At 48.4% G+C, this 21,861-nt stretch overlaps 1 long non-coding RNA gene across 1 annotated transcript in view; it reads left to right on the top strand.

The window, feature by feature from the left end:
- The window catches only part of LOC109551210 (uncharacterized), a 277,287-nt gene that overhangs the window by 23,686 nt on the left and 231,740 nt on the right, over positions 1-21,861 (top strand). The window contains exons 2-4 of the long non-coding RNA XR_012325791.1: positions 9,586-9,684; positions 9,956-10,054; positions 12,417-13,165. This is a non-coding gene — a long non-coding RNA (uncharacterized lncRNA). The remainder of the gene's footprint in view (positions 1-9,585; positions 9,685-9,955; positions 10,055-12,416; positions 13,166-21,861) is intronic.

Here is a 21,861-nt window from a genome sequence, read left to right on the forward strand (position 1 = left end):
TTGCCAAATACCACAGTCCCGAGATTCCTGCTGCCTCATGTGTCCATGTGTGACAGGCCCTTTAGACACTGAAAGTGGTGAAGGGGCTGAAATGTAACTGGCAAGTATTAATATGTGCAGGAAAAGGTAGCTTTAAAATTGGGCAACAAAACACCAGGCTTCCCTGGTGATGCAGTGGTTGAGAATCTGTCTGCTAATGCAGGGGACACGGGTTCGAGCCCTGGTCTGGGAGGATCCCACATGCCGTGGAGCAGCTAGGCCCGTGAGCCACAACTACTGAGCCTGCGAGTCTGGAGCCTGTGCTCCGCAAGGAGAGAGGTGGTGATAGTGAGAGACCCGCGCACCGCGATGAAGAGTGGCCCCCGCTTGCCACAACTAGAGAAAGCCCTCGCACAGAAACGAAGACCCAACACAGCAAAAATAAATTAATTAATTAATAAACCCCTACCCCCAACACCTAAAAAAAAAAAAAATTTTTTCCAGAACTAGTTTCAGCTTGCTTTCTTGCTGATGGCAGGAAAGACAGCAATAATAAAAACACAAGTATCACCACCACCACCACCAAAAGCAGTCTTTAACCTTGACAAGGAAGATAGCATTATTTCTTCTAGTTGAAAGAGTGCCCCTCCCCCTGCCCCAGTAAATAAATCAATTAAAATACATGTTCTCCTTCAGGTCTGTGACTCCCCTCAAGCGGGCTCTTTTTCCCTTCCTCCTCCTGCCAACTTTTCTAGGAGGATGCCTGCGTTCAGGACATCTTCATATCTCCTGCTTTGATGGATTTGCCTGGTCCATGCACAGTCCTGCGGCTGACCTGCTTGCCCACTTGTCCCTGGGGTGGCCTCTGGCCTCACCAGCTCCACCACTGAAGCATCCACTGCTGGGGGCGGGGGCTTATGGTCTGTGTTTTTGGCACAGGCAGAGCGTGGCAGTCGACTCTGGGGCTTGGTGGGAGGGAGCTTCTCGGGTCCTGATGCAACACTCCTAGGACAGCAGGAGACGAGGAAGGGGTGCCACCTTGGGCCAGCTGGACCACTCCTCAGGCGCTTCTAATTTCCCACCCTGTACTGCGGTGCCTAAGAGATGGTTTTTCTGCAGACACTCTGATTTCCTGAGACGTGCCCTGGGAAGTCAGAAGTAAGCTGTGCATGCTGGGATTTCCCTGCAAGCCTGTCTGGCGGCCCTACCAATTTCTCTTCTGCCTCCAGAGATTTCAACAGTTAGAGGGAGCCAGTGACCTCTTCCCTGTACTTTTCATCTCTCTGTGGGCTCCTCCACCAGCAATGAAGGATGTTCTACTTCACTTTTCAGGTCATCTTTATGTCACACCCTGCCTCTCTGCTCTATGACCTTCTTTGAAGCTTTCTTTCCACCTTCACTGGGCAACAAACTGTATAGTCTAGCCTGGTAGAAGGGATGCAGGGAAAACAAAAGAACCTGGACCCATGAAATTACACTGGGAGTCATTTCCAAGAAAATCACAGCATGTTTTAACATCAGTATTGCCGTGGATTGCCAAGCCCCTGGGACCTTGTAATTCAGTCACCTACTTTGGATCAAGTCCCTACAGCCCAGCCGTGCCCGGCCAGGCCCTTTCCTCTCTTCACGCGGCCTCAGTGTGAGCGACCCGCAGGCACTTTCCCACCCTCAGCTTTTCTTATGGGCCCAGCCTACTTAAAACAGAATTATTTGCCAAAAATTGGGCTGGTAAGTACTCTGAATGGACGCGCAGGCCCAGCGGCCATGGCTCACGGGCCCAGCCGCTCTGTGGCATGTGGGATCTTCCCAGACCGGGGCTCGAACCCGCGTCCCCTGCATCGGCAGGCGGACTCTCAACCACTGCGCCCCCAGGGAAGCCCCCAGATATGTTTTTAAATAAAATAACATAACACGTTTTTGTTAATTCGGGGACTAACCTTTCACTAAACAGTTAGAGCCAGAGGTGGTCTTCACCCTGCAATTTGTGTATCGCTTGTGATCTTTTAAAATAAAGATGAGCAGTGGGCAGTAAATGCCACGGCTTCATGAGAATCAATTAACCTGGGGAACTGGAGCGGGGAGAGGGGTGCTTGTGCTTTATTTTGGGGTAGAACTGCATAATTTGTTAACCTGCTCTCTCTTTCTCCCCACGTATCTATATGGTTGAAAGCTTGGCAAAGGAGGGCAAGGCATGTGTTCTGATAAATTGCATTACAGTGTTTAGCCAGTTTGTCTATGTGTTTGCAGTGAATGTGGAGTCAGGACAGAGTTCAGTGGGCCCGTTGCAGAGTTTCAGGTGGGGTCGCGGGAGGCAGATGTACCTACACAGCTCAGGTCAGGTGAAATCTTGCCTGAAGACAGAGCCTTTACTCCTGTCCCCTCTTGCTGGTGCTCAGCCATTGCCCTGCCTGCTGGGTCCCCACCCTTGCCCTCTGCATCCTACCTACACTGGTCTCCCTGCTGCCCCCCAACCACATCCTCCCTTCCAGCTTTGGAGCTGTGCTTGGACCCTTTCCCTGAATCACAGGTCCTCTGTCCTCTGAATCCTCTGGGCCCCTCCCAGCTTGAGGTCTCCTCCCCTCTGTGCTTGCCTGCACTGCCCCTGCACGGTGCTGTCTCCCCAAGAGCTCCCGAAGGGCTGAGTTCTGCCTTATTTAGCCTTTGGCACACGCAGACTGGCTTTGTTGTGAACTTTGCATGTGCTGTTGTCTTTGGTTTTCCTGAGACGAGGGCTGGGTTTTCCTCTCCTCCGTTCTGGCATCATTCACCTCGGGTCTTGACCCATCGTCACGATTGATAACTGACGACTGGGTGATTGACGACATCTTTCTTTTCCTCCTGACACTAGTTCATTTATATCTGAATCACCGTTATCATTCAGAAATGATTGGACAAAGCTACATCCGAGCCAATCCAGGCTAATTCCTCCTTCCCTAACTTAGACTCTGTCTGCCGCCCACGCTTCCCCCAGGGCTGGGGCCCTGGGGCCGGCAGAAGAGGCTGAGTCACCCTCCATTCATAAACAGCGAAAGTTGGAGCTGTCTTTGCTTCTGGAATGGGATTCTGGAGAAGCCTTTTATTTTCACCCAGGTTTTCCTATAAAATCATGAAAACCATGTGATCATGTCTCAGAAATACACCAGCGTTCCTCAATGAGCCCAGCGCAATTTTTTTATTAAAGGCTGATTTTTCAGAAAAATAAAACTTGGAATTTTTCTGTAGATTTTTACTGGACAAAACAACGTCTCTCCTATCAGCAGAGTGTTGACGATGATGGTGAAGATGATGAGGGTGCGTGGGCGGGGGTGGTATATGGATGGTCGAAACTGGCGGGGCTTCTTCCCTCCCGTTTGTACCTGAGTGTGGACACACAGAGCCTCCGTTTCTTGTTTTAAGCCCTCGGAGCATCATCCCAGTCTTGTTGCTCGTCAGTAATGGCTGTGCTGTAACATTTCTGCTGCAGCAGTGACCTACTGACGTGCAATCTCACTGCTTGATAGGAGCCTGTCTTCCCATTTTGGGGGCGAGCCCACTTGCTGTCCTGAGTCTGGCCGGCTGCCCCAGTCTCCTTTGTCCTCACGTGGTCAGGGGGATAGGCGCGGTTTGTGTATCTGCGCACACGCGATCAAACCTGTGATTGACTGCAAGAAAAGTTGCTCGATGAAACTTTCATCTACATGGGACCAAATGGCCAGCATCATCTGTGAGTTTTTCCCTCTCTGAACTGACAGAGTTGACTTATTGTTTTGGCACCCGGGAGGCAGATACAGAGAAAAGCTTCAAAAGCTTGAGAGATCTCCCCAGGTGATCTCATCCATACCCATGCCTCGAAATGCCACCTCCACTCTGACAGTCCCTAATTTGCATCTCTAGAAAAGCCTCGGCTCAGAGCTCCAGGCTCCTAGCCAGTTCACAGCTTGACCTCTCCAGGTGGGCGTTACACAAGCATCTTAAACCAACTGCGTCTCTAACAGAGCTCTTGATATTTCTCCTTGCACTATTTCTTCTCCACTCTTTTCCACCTCAGTAGATGGCACTGTCCTTTACCTATAGTTCCACAAACCAAAACCTAGGAGCCACCTGTGATATATCCCTCTTCTTTATGTCTTCTCTGCAGCGTGACTCTCATCGCCTTGCCGGTGACAGGCATTCCCTCCTGGACCTTCCAAGAGCCTCCCAACAGGGTTCCCTGCCTCTTCTCTGGCTCTGCAGTTCATCTTCCGCACAGCAGTCTTTTCAAAACTTAAATGGGATCCCATCACTCTCCTTTCCAAACCTTTTCACTGAATCCAATTGCACTGAAAATAAAAACCGAACTCCTTATCTTAGTTTGTAAGGCCCTTCCCGATCTGCCCTGGGTGTCCGTGTGGCCCTGCCTGTGCCTCTTCCCTGTTCCTACGTTCCAGCCACGGTGGCTTCCTCCTGTTCCTGGAACACAACAGGCTCTTTTCCTCCCCAGAGCCCCTGCTCATGCCATTCCCTCTGCAGGGAACAATCTCCCTCTGACCACATGGCTGGCTCCTTCTTAGGGTTGCAGCTGAAAACCCCATCTTTAGGGAGGACTCTCCTGACCACTCCTGGGAGTATGTTCTGCACGCGCTTTGATATTCTCCACCGCTACTCCCTCTTGGTTTCATCCCCAGCACCTTGGCTTTGGGGATTACTTAGTTGTCTGCTTGTTTAGTGTCTGGTTTCCTCTCTGGGCCGTGAGTTCTGGGAGGGCAATGCTGTATCTATCTTGTTCACCTGGACTCATAGTATTTGACTTGTAACAGACATTGGTTGAAGAAACACTGAAGACCTGCAGGATAGGGCTAGTAATACGGCTCAGGCACTACCCCACTGGGTTAAAAGAGATCACGGGTATGAAAGTGCTGGGCAAACCAGTTAATGGTATTGGGGATGTCAGTGGTTAACTGGTACATGGTTAACAAGCATGGAGCGGGGTGGAATAAAGCTCCATGCTTGATGGAGACCCAAAGAGCAGCTCTGCTCTCCTAATTCTAGGAGAAGAGTGAATGATGGATCCAACAGTGATACCAGTGGGACAGTAATATAATGTACATTTCCTTATACTTCCCTTTTTGCCTTGGCTGTTAAGAAGCTTACAGGCAAATTGAGACTCAATTGTCATGCAAGAATTAGCTCAAAATTTTCTCTCAAAAACAGATAATGTTTTGTGAAAGTCCCTAGCACCCTGTCTGAGACACGGAGGAAGTTCAAAATTAAACAGTAATATGCGAATAGTCTTGGATTTGATTGTAGCTTTGCCATTTTTAGGGTAAACTACCTCATATCCTCTTCGGAGGCAGGGGGAACATCAAACGGTTTTGGTTTTTATTACTGGAAAAGTAATATTATTCGTAAGAGCCCAACGTGGAAACAACCCAACTGTCCATCAACTGATACATGGATAAACAAAATGTATATATCCATACCATGGACTATTATTAGGCAATAAAAAGAAATGAAGTTCTGACACATGCTACAACATCGATGGTCCCCGAGAGCACTACATGAAAGAAGCCAGTCACTAAAGACCACAAATTGTATGATTCCATTTACATGAAATGTCCAGAATGGGCAAATTCGTGGAGACAGAAAGTAGACTGGTGGTTGCCTAGGGCTGGGGGCCTGGGTGGGGCTGAGGAGTGACTGTGAATGGGTGTGGAGTTTCTATTTGGGGTCATGAAAATGGTGGTGGTGATGAATGTACAGCTCTTTGAATAGAGCAAAAATCATTGAATTGCACTTTAAGTGGGTGAATTGTATGGTATGTGAATTATACTTCAATAAAGCTACTAACATTGATTAATTAGAGTAAGAGCACCCCTGGCTCTCTGATGATGTCATGACTGGACAGGCCAATCAGAGTGGGTGTGAATCAAAAGCCAGCTTTGATTGGACATGAATAACAGGTCCTCCATCTCTCTCTCCCTTCTCTCTTCATCCCTTCCTCCCTCCCTTCTTCACTTAAGTCTTTCCTCAGCATTCTTCTGGAGACCCCCACCCAGAGATAAAGTAGACAGGGCCTTCCTCCTCAAGGAGTAGAGCAGGGTGGAGAGGAGGTGTGGAAAGGATGAGCACAGTCGAGACTGAACATAACTTCCTCGGCACAGATCGAGTCTCCTGTGGATTCTGGCAAAACAGATCGTCTTTGTGTAGAGGAACATCTTTTGTCACAGCAAATGCTGTTCTATTTCTTCATTCGTACATGAATTCAACAGACAGTTACTGTGCGTGGTGCTGAGGATACAGAGATGAATAAGAGAGTGCATCCCCAAGGGGTGGGTGGGGCACGTGACCCAACTGTGGTAGCTCAGCGGGGTAGGGGCTGGAAGGGGGCTGCTGGCGCAGGGGGGGCGATGGGGGGGGGTAGGGGTGGGGCAGGTGGGCCTGCGAAGCGTCTTGCGCCGTCAGCGCTGCTTGGCTTGGCAAAGCAGCCCAGAGACCTTGTAGAGGTCTCAGTTTGGGGCAAGCCACGCAGCTTTCCTGGCCCGTTCCTGGCCTCACCGAGGCAGAGGGCAGCTTGGCGGCCTCACCCCGGGTCAGGGGATCTGCTGCGAACTCCTGGCTGGGAGCGGCTCAAGGCCGGAGGGGCTCCTCCGCTGGGGCACGGACCTTCCTCTGGCCCAGGTGAGGCGGCCCTGCTCCTCAGAGCTGACCGGTTCACCACTTGCACTCGGGAGACAGGACAGGAGCGCGGTCCCCGGGGAGCGTCTGCACGCGGGAAGGCTCGCCGGCAGACGGGAGGCGCTGTGCGGGAGGTTCGCCGCTAGAGGGAGCGCCGCGTCGTTCTCCGTCACCCGCGCTGGGCTCCCGGCTGAAGCCAGGCTGGGCGGCAGCCAGGGCTCGGGGAGCGGTTCCTGGGAAACTCATTCTTTGGCCCTTTCCCATTTAAAGATTTCTCAGGAGCAGCTGGGCTCAACCATCCTTAGTGTTGTTTGTCAGGAATTCGCAGAGCCCTTGAGTCCCGGATGCGGCCACAAGCCTGTTGCAAACCCTGGGGCGGCTGCGGCAGGGATTCTGGTAGCTCACAGAAGCTGTCCTTTGCTCCCCTCACCCGAGGACCTGGGAAAAGGCCTCTGATTGTCCCCCGTGGGCAGTCTGGACTGGCCCTCAGAGCTGCAAAGGACGGGCCCCTGGGTTCTGGGCAGTGCCTCAGCTCCGTGCCACCTGGAAAAAAGTTTAATGCTTCATAGGAGGGCGAGATGGGGAGCAGGGCTTAGGAAGAAGTGAGGCCGGGCTGGTAGGACGTGTCCCTGGTATGAAGACCTGGGGACATGGTAAGCTGTCTCCCGATGTCTCAGACGTGGAGCAGTGCAGCTGATGGGCACGGTGGGCAGGATCAGAGGGGCAGCACCGAAATTTCGCAAGAATGGCTCAGCTGCGGCTCTTCCGGCATGGCCCTTAAGTCAAGGGCAGCAGAAGTTTACTTGTGGATGCCCCTAATTCCTGCCCTGAGGGGCACCCATAGGTTCAGGTCAGGCTGGCCTCCTGTGGTGACAGCTGATGGCTGCCATCTTTGAAGGCAGGGCTGGGACAGGACGGGGAGTGCAGGGAATAAGCCCTGGTCCTTGGGCACCACCATCATGGCCCCTAAGATCTTGGGCCACATCCTCGACCTCTTCTGACCCAGGTCCTGCTGATGGTGCAGGAGGCTTAGGGCTGTTTTCTCTCTCCAGCGTTGACTCCTGGGTCTGTTAGGCAGACCATCCTTTGCAGCCCCTGGGTACAGGCAGCAGGGGTACGAACTGGGGACCGACGTGCTGCAGGAAGCCAGGGCACCATCTGCAGTGGGAGCAGGTCAGAGCTGGCTTGCGGAGGCTCCTGTCACTGCCGTGGTTAATGCTGGTGATTACCATGGTTACCCGAGGCTGGAAGCTCTGACAGGCAAAGGCAGAGCAGGAGAAGGATGTCCTCTCCCTGCTCGGAGCCACACGATTGCCTCTGCCTCCCAGGCAGTATTCTCCTGGCAAATATGAGAGCCTGGACCAGGGAAGTCATTCCGCCACGGTTCAGCCGATCCATGCATCATTGATCATCAAGCATCGGGGGCCTTTGGGGAGCCCTGTCCTGAGCACATTCAGCGTGAGGGAAGCAGAGGGAGTGTCTGGACCCTGCCCTCAGTCTGCTCAGTCTTGGGAGGACAGAGAAAGAGGAAGAAATGGTTTTCGGGTCCTCTGGGAGCTCAGAGTCAGAGGAGGGAAGCAGTTAGAGGAATAGGTGGAGAATTCAACATAGACTCTTGAGGATACAGCCATGACCTTCTGGGCCTGTGCTTCCAGTACCAGCTTGAGGCTGTGTCTGCACCCCCTCCAAATAAGGCAGTGGCCGGGGAGTCAGCACACCTGCTTTGCCAGTGGTTATGAGCTCCAGCTCCTGCTGGGTCCTGGTTTCTCCATCTGCAAAATGGGGTTAATGATTACTAATCCCCCATCTACTTCAAGCCTGTGGGGAGGAGTTTTTAAATGAATAATTTTGTGCATTGAAATGAGCCAACAGATTTCAAGTCTTTGGAGAAAAGACCTTATTTATTATCATCATCAACTCACTGAGCAGAAATTCCATTTGTCTCCTTTGCCCCCTCTCCAGTGCTGCATGAACTGAGAGCCATATTACCTCGGTGAGATGACAGGGCTCTTCACAGCCACCCAAATCCTAGCCCCGGGGATTCCTGGGGGACTGGGGAGGCCGGCTAGGGCTTCCTGTGAGCTCCGACGGGATTCCAGGGCCAAGAGCAGAGCAGGAACTTCATGTCCAAACACTACAGCAGAAGTCTGAAGCTTCTCCACCAGGATGCCTAGCCTGGGGTGTGAGAGCTGGGAAAGGAGGAGGCCTGCTCTGAAACTCTTTTTCTTTGGTTCATTATCATTACATGTTGACTTGCAAAATGAGAAAAGAGAGATAAGCAAGAAGAAAGAGAGAGAATGAAGAAAGAAAAGTAAATCACTTAAATTAATTAAATTCTGATACTCAATTCTGGTAAAATGTCTAACACAGGAGGTCCCCATAAATATCCAAGGGAGTGAATGAACTCAGAAGACTGTGATTTGTCTGATAAATATCTGCTGAAGTTTTAAAAATATAAAGATTATATTTTTAAAGAAAAAAACCTGATGTGAATTTGGGTTCACTGCTAAATTGTGAGGAGGGTATGGAGGGTTCCCACATACTCCCTGCCCTGCACCTGCACAGCCTCCGCCACGATCACCAGAGGGGACATCCGTTACAGCTGCTGAACTGACACTGACTCATCATTATTACCCAGAGCCCATGGCTCACACTAGGGTTCACTCTTGGTGGTGTACATTCTGTGGATTTGGAAACACGTATAATGACATGCACCCCCTCTTACAGTATCATACAGAGTTTCACTGCCCTAAAAATCCCCTGTGTTCTGTCAGACTTTTTTCACCTCTGTTTATATGCACATATACTCTGCCCCTTATAGTAATAAATAATATATTTTTAAAGATAGGATTATACCGTACATATTGATTGAAAACCTGTTTTCTCTCTGAAAAATGTAATGAGGATAAGAAGTTTGAAACGCCTCCTTCTCGATAATTTGGGTTTGACCCTTGAAGTCTTTGTGTTATTCAGACAAGACCAGGAGGCTGGAGTAAGGAAGAAGGATACAACGGGACAAAGGAGAGAGTACCCCTGAGGCTGGGCAGGGGAGGAAGCAGAGAAAAGCAAGGGGTGAGTTGGAGCATCCTTCAGTTGCATGGCGCTCTCTTTACCTCTGTCCCCCACAAAAGCTGTGCCCGTCTCCAGGTGTGGGTCTCAGTCATTACTTCCTTTTCCAGAGCTCCTGGCTCCTTGGGGGAGGTCACTCACTGAAAACAAGATGTGTTCTGGGGAAGATACATCTGTATCAATATCTCTATCTATCTAAACATCTGTATCTATAGATATCTATATACCTATATGTATCTAAATATCTCTATTTCTGTCTCTTTTTTTTGGTCAGGTGAGCCTTGCCTGGCCTTGCTTGGCTCCTAGCAAATCAGCAGGTGTCTCCTGCATCTCTAAGAGCCTTCCTGCACATGGGCTCAGGAGAGAGTCCCAGGTAACTCTAAGCCTCTAATTATCCACAGAATCTCCTCTGCCTGTTTCATCTATGCTGACAGCTTCTCCTTTATCCCCCCAGGTCAGATTCTTAAGTGTCCTTGCCCACTCAGCTGTGCTCGAAGGGCCCCCTACTTCCTCACTAGTCCTCTGGTCTCTGCTCATCCTGTCTGCATGGTCCAGACCCGTGCAGTGACCCACGGGGATGGCTGGTGGAGAAGGTGGAAGCAGTGCTACCCCACTGGGCAGAGCACCAGCCCGCCAAGCAGGGGTCACACAGACGTGTTGGTGAGTCTGGCAGAAGCAGGGCACAGAGACCTCTTCCTCCCAGTCAGACAAGACTCCAGGGGTTTCTGGCTGATTGCAGGCAGGCTCCAGCTCATCTGGTTAGGACAGTGCTTTGCATTTCTGTTTCCCAAAGGTGAAGTTTTATATCCCTGTTGCTCATCACCCAGGATCTGTTCCTCAACATTGGGCTGGGTGTTTAGGAAGATGAACCATTTGTTCCTGAAAATCATGGTTGCTGAAGGCTCTGCTTTTAAAGTTCTTCTGTCAGGTTTTTATACTTTTTCTATCTCAGTCGATGTGCCCAAGGGCTCTGCTGTTCACCCATTAGAGTCACATTTCCTCCTGGTCTGGCCTGTGCTGGTGGCACAGAGCTGCAAGGAAAATCTGGCTGTTGGCCGACAGGCTGGACCAAGGGGCCTAAATTTACAAAGAGAAACTCATTTGGGACAGACATCAAGTTATCCGGCTGGGCCTTCTCTCCACAAAGACTGCACCGATCCACGTGCACGGATGCACACACTCAGGTGCGCACACTCGGATGTACACACTCAGGTGCACACATTCGGATGCACACACTTGGATGCACACACTCGGAATGCCAGGGATTCTGCTGAAGATGCATGTCACGTTGTGCCCTTTGCTGCTTAAAGCACGTCAGTGTCTTCCTGCTGTGCTCAGAATACACTCTGCTCCCTTCACGGCCAAGCAGACCTGCTGACACTCTGCCTGCTTTTGTGCCCCCTTCGCCACTCACCACGCCTGGCCACCCGGACTACCTTCACATCTCCATCCTTCATCCTGCAGGCCCGCATCCTGCCCAGTCGGCTTCCAGGGCTCCTCCCTGTCGTCTTCCTGTCGGCCTTCTCCCCGGGCTTCAGGATTCACCTCTTTGGAGGGGCCTTCCCTGGCCACCGTATCTCATACAGCTTTCCCTTTTCCCTCCTCCCATTATCTATTCTTTATCTTCATAGTATGTATTTCCATTTTCTTAGTTTTTGGTCTGTTTACTTTTTTTTTTTTTTTTTTTGTGGTATGCAGGCCTCTCACTGTTGTGGCCTCTCCCGTTGCGGAGTACAGGCTCCGGACGCGCAGGCTCAGCGGCCATGGCTCACGGGCCCAGCTGCTCCGCGGCCTGTGGGATCTTCCCAGACCAGGGCACGAACCCGTGTCCCCTGCATCGGCAGGCGGACTCTCAACCACTGCGCCACCAGGGAAGCCCCCTCTTTACTTATTTCTTATCTGTCTCTCCAAGTAGCCTCCACGAGAGCCAGAACTACGTACGTCAACCTTGTTGACCACAGTGTCCCCAGCACGTCGCAGGATGCAGGCTGTATCCTAAGCACTCCATGATTGGTTGACTGATGAATGGTTCAGCAACACATGTAAGACTGTTTCGACTTGAGGTGACTTTAAGCTCAACCTGAGGAAGACATATGAGTGGTTCCTGTCGGGTGGATGCTGGCTCAGAATGGGGGAGAGGATCGCCTTGCTCCGCTTATACGAATGTTGTGGTTCTGGAGCTCTGGTTCCCAACATGAGAAGTGCATTAACACATAGCACGTGCTTGGAGGAAACTGACTCAGAACCATGGGCTTTGAGGGAAAGACACCCAGGGCCTTTCACTTGGAGAAGAGAAGGCTTAGGGGATACCTAAGAGCTGGCCACTGACATCTGAGGCATTGCTATACTGGAGAAGGAGACTCATTTTGTGTGCTTGGAGTGGGTTGCCTTGAAGAAAGTGATCTCCCTGTCACTGGAGCTGTTACTAGAAACTTCTTGTGGTGAAGATGTAGGGCTAGATGGCATTTAAAGTTGCTTTCAGTCCCAGATCCAAAAATGTCTTTGTTGAACTGCTGCAAACAGCCAGGGGCAGGTAGGAAGAGCAGGCAATTCCTATTTTGCAGGACTGTTGCCTCCCTGAAAAGCAGTTCTCTTTGACCTTGTAAGTCTCTCTCTCTCTCTCTCTCTCTCTCTCTCTCTCTCTCTCTCTCTGTGTGTGTGTGTGTGTGTGTGTGGTAGAGAGGATTGTTGTTGAGCAAATATTCACTCAATATCCCCTCTCTCTTCCTCCTCAGGATGGTGTATGCTCATTTGCCTCACTCACTTCCATCATGGCCATGTAAGCAGTGCACAGAAGTGGGGGTGTGCCCAGGCCTCAAATGTTTGGGCTTGTCCTCTGGTGCTCCTGCCTTCACCATGAGATATGTATACCTTGTGTGAGTCACAGTTCCACGATGGAGAGATACATGGAGCAGACCTAACCCAAGCCTAGCTGAGTTCAGCCAACCTGCGGACCCAAGAGTGAAAAGAAAGAAATGTCTCTTGTAAGCCACTGAGATTTGGGGATTATTTGTTACACAGCAGTATCACAGCCAAGCCTAACTAATGAGTGTTCATGGTTTTTTTTATTGCATGGAACTGCTCCAGTACTCAAGTCTGAGATGCTCACTCTGAGGCATATCATCAAGGAATTGAGATTTAGTGAGCAGTTTTTTCCCCCTCCAGACTCCTTTCCATGACCTTTTCCTGGAATGTGCATCTCCTACATTTATAGGACAATTAACCACATGGACGAATTTTGCCTCCTCCCCAACAAGCCATTCCACAGGTGCTCAGACCTGCCTGTCCCTGACAAGGGCTGTTCTTGTTGTGGTCAGACCTCAGCTTCTTGGGGACAATGATGAGGCTGGAGCTCAGAGAGATGGAGGAGCCTCTGAAGCTGCAGCAGCCGGAGCAGAACGCACAGCTGCAGAGCCCTCTGGAAAGAACAGAGAAGAGAAGTGGACGTCGCAGACCTGAACGAGGATGTTCTCTGTGATGTCAGGTAAGCTGCGTCTCTCCCTCCAACCTACGCAGCACAGACACGCTGGAAAGTGGCTTTTCAAATGCCTTTGACTCTTATCTCTCTTACATCACCCTCTGAAATGAAATCTCAAACACTTTCGTGGGGTTTGATGTGGAGAACAGTAAGCAGATAGAGGTTCAGGCGGAAACAGAACAGGAGTCAAAAGCCCTGGAGTAAAGCATGAATGGGCTTGGAGAGGACATATAAAATAGGAGAGACATTTATAAGGGTCTCCCCTACCTCAGAACAAAACAATTAGGAGATAAGAGAGGCATGGATGGGAGGAAATTTTTTCGTTTTTCACATTGCAGGCTAGAGAGATCCAATAGCCTGTTTATGAAGAACACTAAAGAAGATACATGAACTCAGTAAAGAGGTTGTTACAGATATATCGGGTGGCTTTGAAAGGCCAGGGTTTTCTCCCCCCTTTTGGATAAAGCTGTCAGCTAAGTATTAAAAGATTTTTTTGCTTTTTTTTTTCTTTCAAAAAGCAATAACTGGCACCAGCAGTTTGTTACAATTGGCAGAAAGAGTTATCACTTTTATTTAGGATTTGGAAATGCAATCAAAGAGGGGCAGGTTGGAGCGTGAATTAAATGAAGCTTAAACAAGCAAAAAGAAAACTGCTGGTATTTTAAACAAACGAACACAAAAATTACAGCTCCTTGTTGTTGATTTGAAGCTATACAAATTTTGACACTCACACGTGATAAAATGGGGCCAAAGCAGAATGGTTGCTACTTCTGTGTGTGTGTTAAGTCCTGAAAGTTCTGATCATTTTTAAAAGTAAAAAACCCATTGTTTCTGGAAACTCTTTGGTAGGATCTGACTAGCTTATTGCCTGGGAAGTCACAGTGAAGATTCATTCTGTTGGCTTTGGAGGAAATTATTCTTCCTAGGATAATTTAAATAGACAAGAAAGCTAGGAGGATTGGTTCTGTTTAGCTGCCTGTTTTCACATTTGTTGTGTTTTGTGATTCCTGAATACCAAACTGACCCCTGAAGTTGTGAAAACATTTCTACCCATGACTTGCCCTCTATTGTGATTTCAACTTTTTTTTCTTTTGCGGTACGTGGGCCTCTCACTTTTGTGGCCTCTCCCGTTGCGGAGCACAGGCTCTGGGCGCGCAGGCTCAGTGGCCATGGCTCACGGGCCCAGCCGCTCCACGGCCTGTGGGATCTTCCCGGACCGGGGCATGAACCCGTGTCCCCTGCATCGGCAGGCGGACTCTCAACCACTGCGCCACCAGGGAAGCCCCTGTGATTTCAATTTTGTTTGACTCATCCTCATACAGAAAGTCTTCATGTTCTCTGGTAACTTGCCTTATCTAGCTCACAGCTCTAAGAATCAGAATAGATGCAAAAAAAAAGTTCCCTGTGAGAAGATAAGAGAGATGTCACAAAATATTTGCTCTACATCTCAAGCATTTCACCTCCACGTCTGTGGATTCCTTCAAGTTTATTAAATTCCAACTAGAATAGCACTCTTGTTTTTCAAACCCAGATTGAATTAGAAGTGAGGAGAGGTCCTTCTGTGGGCAAGGGCAGTGACCGTCAGCAGTGACAGCAGACAGTCTAGTAATAAGAGACAGAAAAACTACAAAACAGATGAAAAATCAAAGAACTCAGCAGTCTGGTTCTACTTAGTAAAGGGGTAAATACTTGCCCAAGTGTGATGTTTAATTTTATGTGTCAACTTGATGGGTCGTGGGATGCCTAGATGTTTGGTCAAACACTAATCTGGGTGTGTTCTGGGTGTGTGGAGGGTGTTTTGGATGAGATTAACATTTGAGCTGATAGACTGAGTAAAGCTGACTGCCCTCCCCAATGTGGGTGGGTCTCATCCAATCCGCTGAAGGCCTGAATAGAACAAAAAGGCTGACCCTCCTGTGACGAAGAAGGAATGCTTTTCTTCCTGACTGTCTTTGAACTGGGACATTGTCCTTCGCCTGCCTTTGGACTCGGACTCAGACTGGAACTTACACCATTGGCTCTTCTGGTTCTCAGGCCTTTGAACTTGGAGTGGAACTTTACCATTCACTCCCCTGGGTCCCCAGCTTGTAAATTTGCAGCTCTCGGGACTTCTCAGCCTCCATAATGTCATTAAGCAATTCCTTATAACCTCTTTCTCCATCTATCTATCTATCTATCATCTATCTCATCCTATTGGTTCTGTTTTTCTGGAGAACCCAGACTAACAGATCAAGACTTACTTTGGTCTTGGGGCCGCACGTGATGGACTGACAGTGCTCACCTCTGTCATGAATGGAAGGTACAGGGCTTCTCCTCTTGTCACTTGGGTCTTGGATCAGCTGTCGCCTCCCCTGGACTCTGCCCAGCACTGACACCTGTGTCTGTTCTGTCTGCTCAGGGATGTGCCTAACTGGCTGTTTCAGACTTTGAGCACCACTTTAGTTTCTAGAATGTGGGCTCTGAGGGACCATGAGTGTCTGGTTCTTTGCTGTCTCCTTGTACCTACACACAGTGACTTATCATATATAAACCCTTGTTGGATGAACGAATGTTCTCTATACCCCTTCACAATGGCATTGAGTAGAAATAGTTGAAGAGTTTTTTCAATAGTGAGAATTTTCTAAGAAGTGTTAGTGTTCAGAGAGAAAACTCTTGGGCTTTGTAAACACCCCTACCTTATCCCTCAGGGGCCCTTTCCTCATCCCTCCCCATCCCCCCATTAGTGTGAAATGGTGCACTTGGGCATGTCCAGTTGTAGTAAAAGACGTGGTTCAAGGGAACAATGCCAATTGGATCTTATTTCCTCAATGAAACAATGCTACAATAAGGGGTGCATTCCTTATTCGTAACTTTTTATAGAAACACTTGGTATTTAAACCCCGAAGTACATGTTAGCTTGGAATCAGAGCTGCAGTTGAGTCCTGCTTCTTCCAGCTGATGCTTTGTAACTGTGGGCAAGTCCCTTAACCTCTATAGGTCTCAATTTCTTCATCTGCTAAGTAGGAAAAAATACCTACTTCACAGGGCAGTTGTGAGGATTAAACTCAGTAATGTATGTAAAGTACCTTGTGTATTACCTGGCACATAATAAGTGCTCAATAAATTTTAATTCCCTTTTTCCCTTCTCCTTTCTCCAATTCAGTCAAGGATTATGATAGATGTGTTTCCTGCACAGTGTAAAGCTTTTTAAAGTGCATATAAATCAATTAAATAGGCCAATGCAATAATTGAACGTATAACATTTGTTTAAGAGATCCTGGGGAGAGGGACAGAAGATTAGGGGCTTGTGGAAACCTTGAGAGAGCTCCTAGGAGGGGGCTATTCACATGGGGGATCCTGTACTGTGGCATGTGCATCTCTGCTCTAAAATCTGTGAGAAAGGGCTGGTGGTGTCATGTGCTGTGACTTACTTATAATTCAGAAGAGTGACCCTGAGTGATCCTGGCTGCTGGGTGGGCCCCCATAGGTAAAGGTAAAATGATCTGAGGAGTCATTGAAATGGCCATCTGACCTGCCTTCTGAATGCAAGGTTTGTGAATTAATCTTCTCAATGAGGGCAGAAGATAAGCCAGGTAGGTGACCCAGTTCTAAATTTCTCACCACTTGCCTGTTGTGAAGAGAAAGGCACATGTGCAGGCCCCCTTACCCCTCTGGCTGCTTCAGGGCGTGAACCTGGAGGGCAGGACCCTCCAGGCTGTGTTTGGAGAACTCCGGGGACACCGTTACCGCGGGGTGGAATGCCATGTGCCACAGACAGAGTGGAAGGAGATTGGGAGCTGTAACGGGTGCTCATTCAGTGGCCAGAGAATGGCTTCGAATGTGATTCAGATTCTAGGCAATCTTAAAAAAACTCTAGAGCATCTTTTTCCCTGGAGGAGGGCAGGGCGAATTCTGTTTGCTCACGCGCGGTTCCTTGCCTCTCTGTACCCTGGCAGACCCATGTTTTAAAGTGGAATTATAGAAGAATAGAGGAGGAATAGTGAAATAGAGGAGGCGTTCCTCAGGACGAGCCAACCATAGCGTGAGGTTGTCTCTGCCATCCCTCAAGATCAGGCGTGAGGACTTTCTCTTCCTGAAGCATCCCTGCCCGCTCTATCCTGTGCTCTTCCCAGGGATGAGATGGGAGCTGTCTTGGGAGGGTAGGAGTCTATCTCTCTGCAGTTTGTGAGTGTTGGGAGATAATTCTCTGGGGGTTTCTTGCATTCCTGCAAGTCTTGTGAGCAGAGGCACTGACGGCCTTTGTTCTAGATTCTGTCTTTGGGGATATTTGTATAGCACGCAGCCTTGGAAGAAGCAGACAGTGTCTCCCTCTGGGGTGAGGAACAGATGGCCGGTATTTTTACTCTCCAGTAAAGACAATATCTCCCTCAGGCAGGTTGATGCCCATTTTAAAAGGTTCAGGTTTCCTAAGCTTGTATTCCGTCAGCTGTGGAGCAAACCCACTGTGTGTGCAGCATCCCTCTAGGCCCCTCCACGTTGTCCCCATGGGTGGACCAGAGGCACCAATGCAGACGCGATGCTCGTGCTACCTGCTGGACTGTGAGGAATAAAGAGCTTTGCTTCTGATCCAAGGGTCTCACGTTTTCTACCCACGTCTGTAAAACTGTGGCTAACTTGTGAGCTTGCAAGAGGATACAATCTGGGACCTTCCACAGCTCTTGGTAGTGAACTCCTCACAGAAGGAGACTAGTTTATTAAAAAAAAAAAAAAAAAAGGAGACTAGTGACTGTCCAGAGCTGGGGGCAAGGCTGGATCCACCCACAGGAGGCCAGTATCATGCCTGGTAACAACCTGGGCAGCAGCTTTCTCTCAGTGAACTCTGTCTCTCTGTCTCTCTGCCACCTTGTCTCCTGGCCTCCCCTGTACCTCCTCCTGTTAGGATTTTCTGCCATCTGTGGGCCTTGTGAGATGACCGGGGATTTTATCTCCCACGCCTCCCCACCCTTTACCTGGGAATGGATCTCTGGGCTCCAACAAGCTCTGATGTCCTCTGCTCTACAAGGAGCAGTTCCTGTCAAGGTTTCTGGACCTAACTCCTTCTCCCCTCCCACTTGGTCGCTTCCCTTTTTTCTCTCATGCACATGTGGCCTGGTGCATCTTCTCTTCCTTCTAATCCAGTCCTTTTTTTTTTTTTTTTAACATCTTTATTGGGGTATAATTGCTTTACAACGGTGTGTTAGTTTCTGCTTTATAACAAAGTGAATCAGTTATACATATACATATGTTCCCATATCTCTTCCCTCTTGCGTCTCCCTCCCTCCCTCCCACCCTCCCTATCCCACCCATCCAGGTGGTCACAAAGCACCGAGCTGATCTCCCTGTGCTATGCGGCTGCTTCCCATTAGCTATCTACCTTACGTTTGGTAGTGTATATATGTCCATGCCTCTCTCTCGCTTTGTCACAGCTCACCCTTCCCCCTCCCCATAGCCTCAAGTCCGTTCTCTAGTAGGTCTGTGTCTTTATTCCTGTCTTACCCCTAGGTTCTTCATGACATTTTTTTTCTTAAATTCCATATATATGTGTTAGCATACGGTATTTGTCTTTCTCTTTCTGACTTACTTCACTCTGTATGACAGACTCTAGGTCTATCCACCTCATTACAAATAGCTCAATTTCGTTTCTTTTTATGGCTGAGTAATATTCCATTGTATATATGTGCCACATCTTCTTTATCCATTCATCCGATGATGGACGCTTAGATTGTTTCCATCTCCGGGCTATTGTAAATAGAGCTGCAATGAACATTTTGGTACATGATTCTTTTTGAATTATGGTTTTCTCAGGGTATATGCCCAGTAGTGGGATTGCTGGGTCATATGGTAGTTCTATTTGTAGTTTTTTAAGGAACCTCCATACTGTTCTCCATAGTGGCTGTACCAATTCACATTCCCACCAGCAGTGCAAGAGGGTTCCCTTTTCTCCACACCCTCTCCAGCATTTATTGTTTCTAGATTTTTTGATGATGGCCATTCTGACTGGTGTGAGATGATATCTCATTGTAGTTTTGATTTGCATTTCTCTAATGATTAATGATGTTGAGCATTCTTTCATGTGTTTGTTGGCAGTCTGTATATCTTCTTTGGAGAAATGTCTATTTAGGTCTTCTGCTCATTTTTGGATTGGGTTGTTTGTTTTTTTGTTATTGAGCTGCATGAGCTGCTTGTAAATTTTGGAAATTAATCCTTTGTCAGCTGCTTCATTTGCAAATATTTTCTCCCATTCTGAGGGTTCTCTTTTGGTCTTGTTTATGGTTTCCTTTGCTGTACAAAAGCTTTGAAGTTTCATTAGGTCCTATTTGTTTATTTTTGTTTTTATTTCCATTTCTCTAGTAGGTGGGTCAAAAAGGATTTTGCTATGATTTATGTCATAGAGTGTTCTGCCTATGTTTTCCTCTAAGAGTTTGATAGTTTCTGGCCTTACATTTAGGTCTTTAATCCATTTTGAGCTTATTTTTGTGTATGGTGTTAGGGAGTGATCTAATCTCATACTTTTACATATAGCTGTCCAGTTTTCCCAGCACCACTTATTGAAGAGGCTGTCCTTTCTCCACTGTACATTCCTGCCTCCTTTATCAAAGATAAGGTGACCATATGTGCGTGGGTTTATCTCTGGGCTTTCTATCCTGTTCCATTGATCTATCTTTTGGTTTTTGTGCCAGTACCATACTGTCTTGATTACTGTAGCTTTGTAGTATAGTCTGAAGTCAGGGAACCTGATTCCTCCAGCTCCGTTTTTTGTTCTCAAGATCGCTTTGGCTATTCGGGGTCTTTTGTGTTTCCATACAAATTGTGAAATTTTTTGTTCTAGTTCTGTGAAAAATGCCAGTGGTAGTTTGATAGGGATTGCATTGAATCTGTAGATTGCTTTGGGTAGTAGAGTCATTTTCACAATGTTGATTCTTCCAATCCAAGAACATGGTATATCTCTCCATCTATTTGTATCATCTTTAATTTCTTTCATCAGTGTCTTACAATTTTCTGCATACAGGTCTTTTGTCTCCTTAGGTAGGTTTATTCCTAGATATTTTATTCTTTTTGTTGCAATGATAAATGGGAGTGTTTTCTTGATTTCACTTTCAGATTTTTCATCATTAGTATATAGGAATGCCAGAGATTTCTGTGCATTAATTTTGTATCCTACTACTTTACCAAATTCATTGATTAGCTCTAGTAGTTTTCTGGTAGCATCTTTAGGATTCTCTATGTATAGTATCATGTCATCTGCAAACAGTGACAGCTTTACTTCTTCTTTTCCGATTTGGATTCCTTTTATTTCCTTTTCTTCTCTGATTGCTGTGGCTAAAACTTCCAAATCTATGTTGAATAAGTGTGGTGAGAGTGGGCAACCTTGTCTTGTTCCTGATCTTAGTGGAAATGCTTTCAGTTTTTCACCATTGAGGATGATGTTGGCTGTGGGTTTGTCATACATGGCCTTTATTATGTTGAGGAAAGTTCCCTCTATGCCTACTTTCTGCAGGGTTTTTATCATAAGTGGGTGTTGAATTTTGTCAAAAGCTTTCTCTGCATCTATTGAGATGATCATATGGTTTTTCTCCTTCAATTTGTTACTATGGTTTATCACATTGATCTAATCCAGTCCTTGATGGCCCACTTGCCGGCATGCCTGACTACACCTTTTTTTTTTTTTTTTTTTTTTTGCGGTACGTGGGCCTCTCACTGTTGTGGCCTCTTCCGTTGCAGAGCACAGGCTCCGGACACGCAGGCTCAGCGGCCATGGCTCACGGGCCCAGCTGCCCCGCGGCACGTGGGATCCTCCCGGACCAGGGCACGAACCCGTGTCCCCTGCATCAGCAGGCGGACCCTCAACCACTGTGCCTGACTACACCGCTTGTTTAGTAATTTCCCACCCTTGGGGAGAGAAGAATGTTCCAGGGATGCCAGCCCTCCCTGGGCTCTTCCCAGCCTGCCTCAGTTGCAGTAACATGATTTACTGGCCTTATAGTGCCCGCCAGTCCTGGGCCTGCTTATTCTGTGCATCCTCTGACCCAGCTCTCCCTTTCCACCAGCCAGTACCTATCACTGTGCCCGGCCCCTCTGGGATGCAGATGAACAAATAAATGGGACCAGATCCAAAGCGTCTGCAGCAGGCAGCACCGTCCCTCACTATTTCTTCTCTATTTGTACTCGCGTCTTTATTCTTCTATGTCGTGCGATAGTACCTTTGTTGATCTGCCCTCCTGTTGAAAAATACTGTTCCTATAATCGTGATCAAACCAAAGACCAAGTAGCCTTGACTGACGATGCCTGGCCATGGATCTGGTTATGGTGATGCTGGCGAGAGCTGGGAGCTCACCTCTCAGGGGAGCGGGGAGGAATAGCAAGGGGACAGGCCCCTGCGGTGACGCAGTGAGCGAAGGAGAAGGAGGCTTGAGCCAGGCCCACTGAGCCCTCAGCATCTGTCATTTGTCGGTAGCAGACTGGAAATCCTAGAATTTAGGGTGTCAAGGCTTGAAGTGGCCTCGCGTGGATCTGCTTGCACCCCTTCAGTGTCTGAAAAGGTACTTTTGGGTCCTCCCCTTCCCTGGGCCCTTCTTTGGTCAATCCAAAGGGCAGACGATTGCATTTGCTCATGGTTTTTTCCCCCACAAAGAGGCATGCATTTCACCCATTTTAGGTGATAAAAGATTCTCCCTCTCTAAGGATGAATGCAATGGATTAAGGAATGTGAAGAATTTTGGAGG

This window comes from Tursiops truncatus, chromosome 14 (assembly GCF_011762595.2).
Source record: "Tursiops truncatus isolate mTurTru1 chromosome 14, mTurTru1.mat.Y, whole genome shotgun sequence".
NCBI classification, from domain to species: Eukaryota; Metazoa; Chordata; class Mammalia; order Artiodactyla; family Delphinidae; genus Tursiops; species Tursiops truncatus.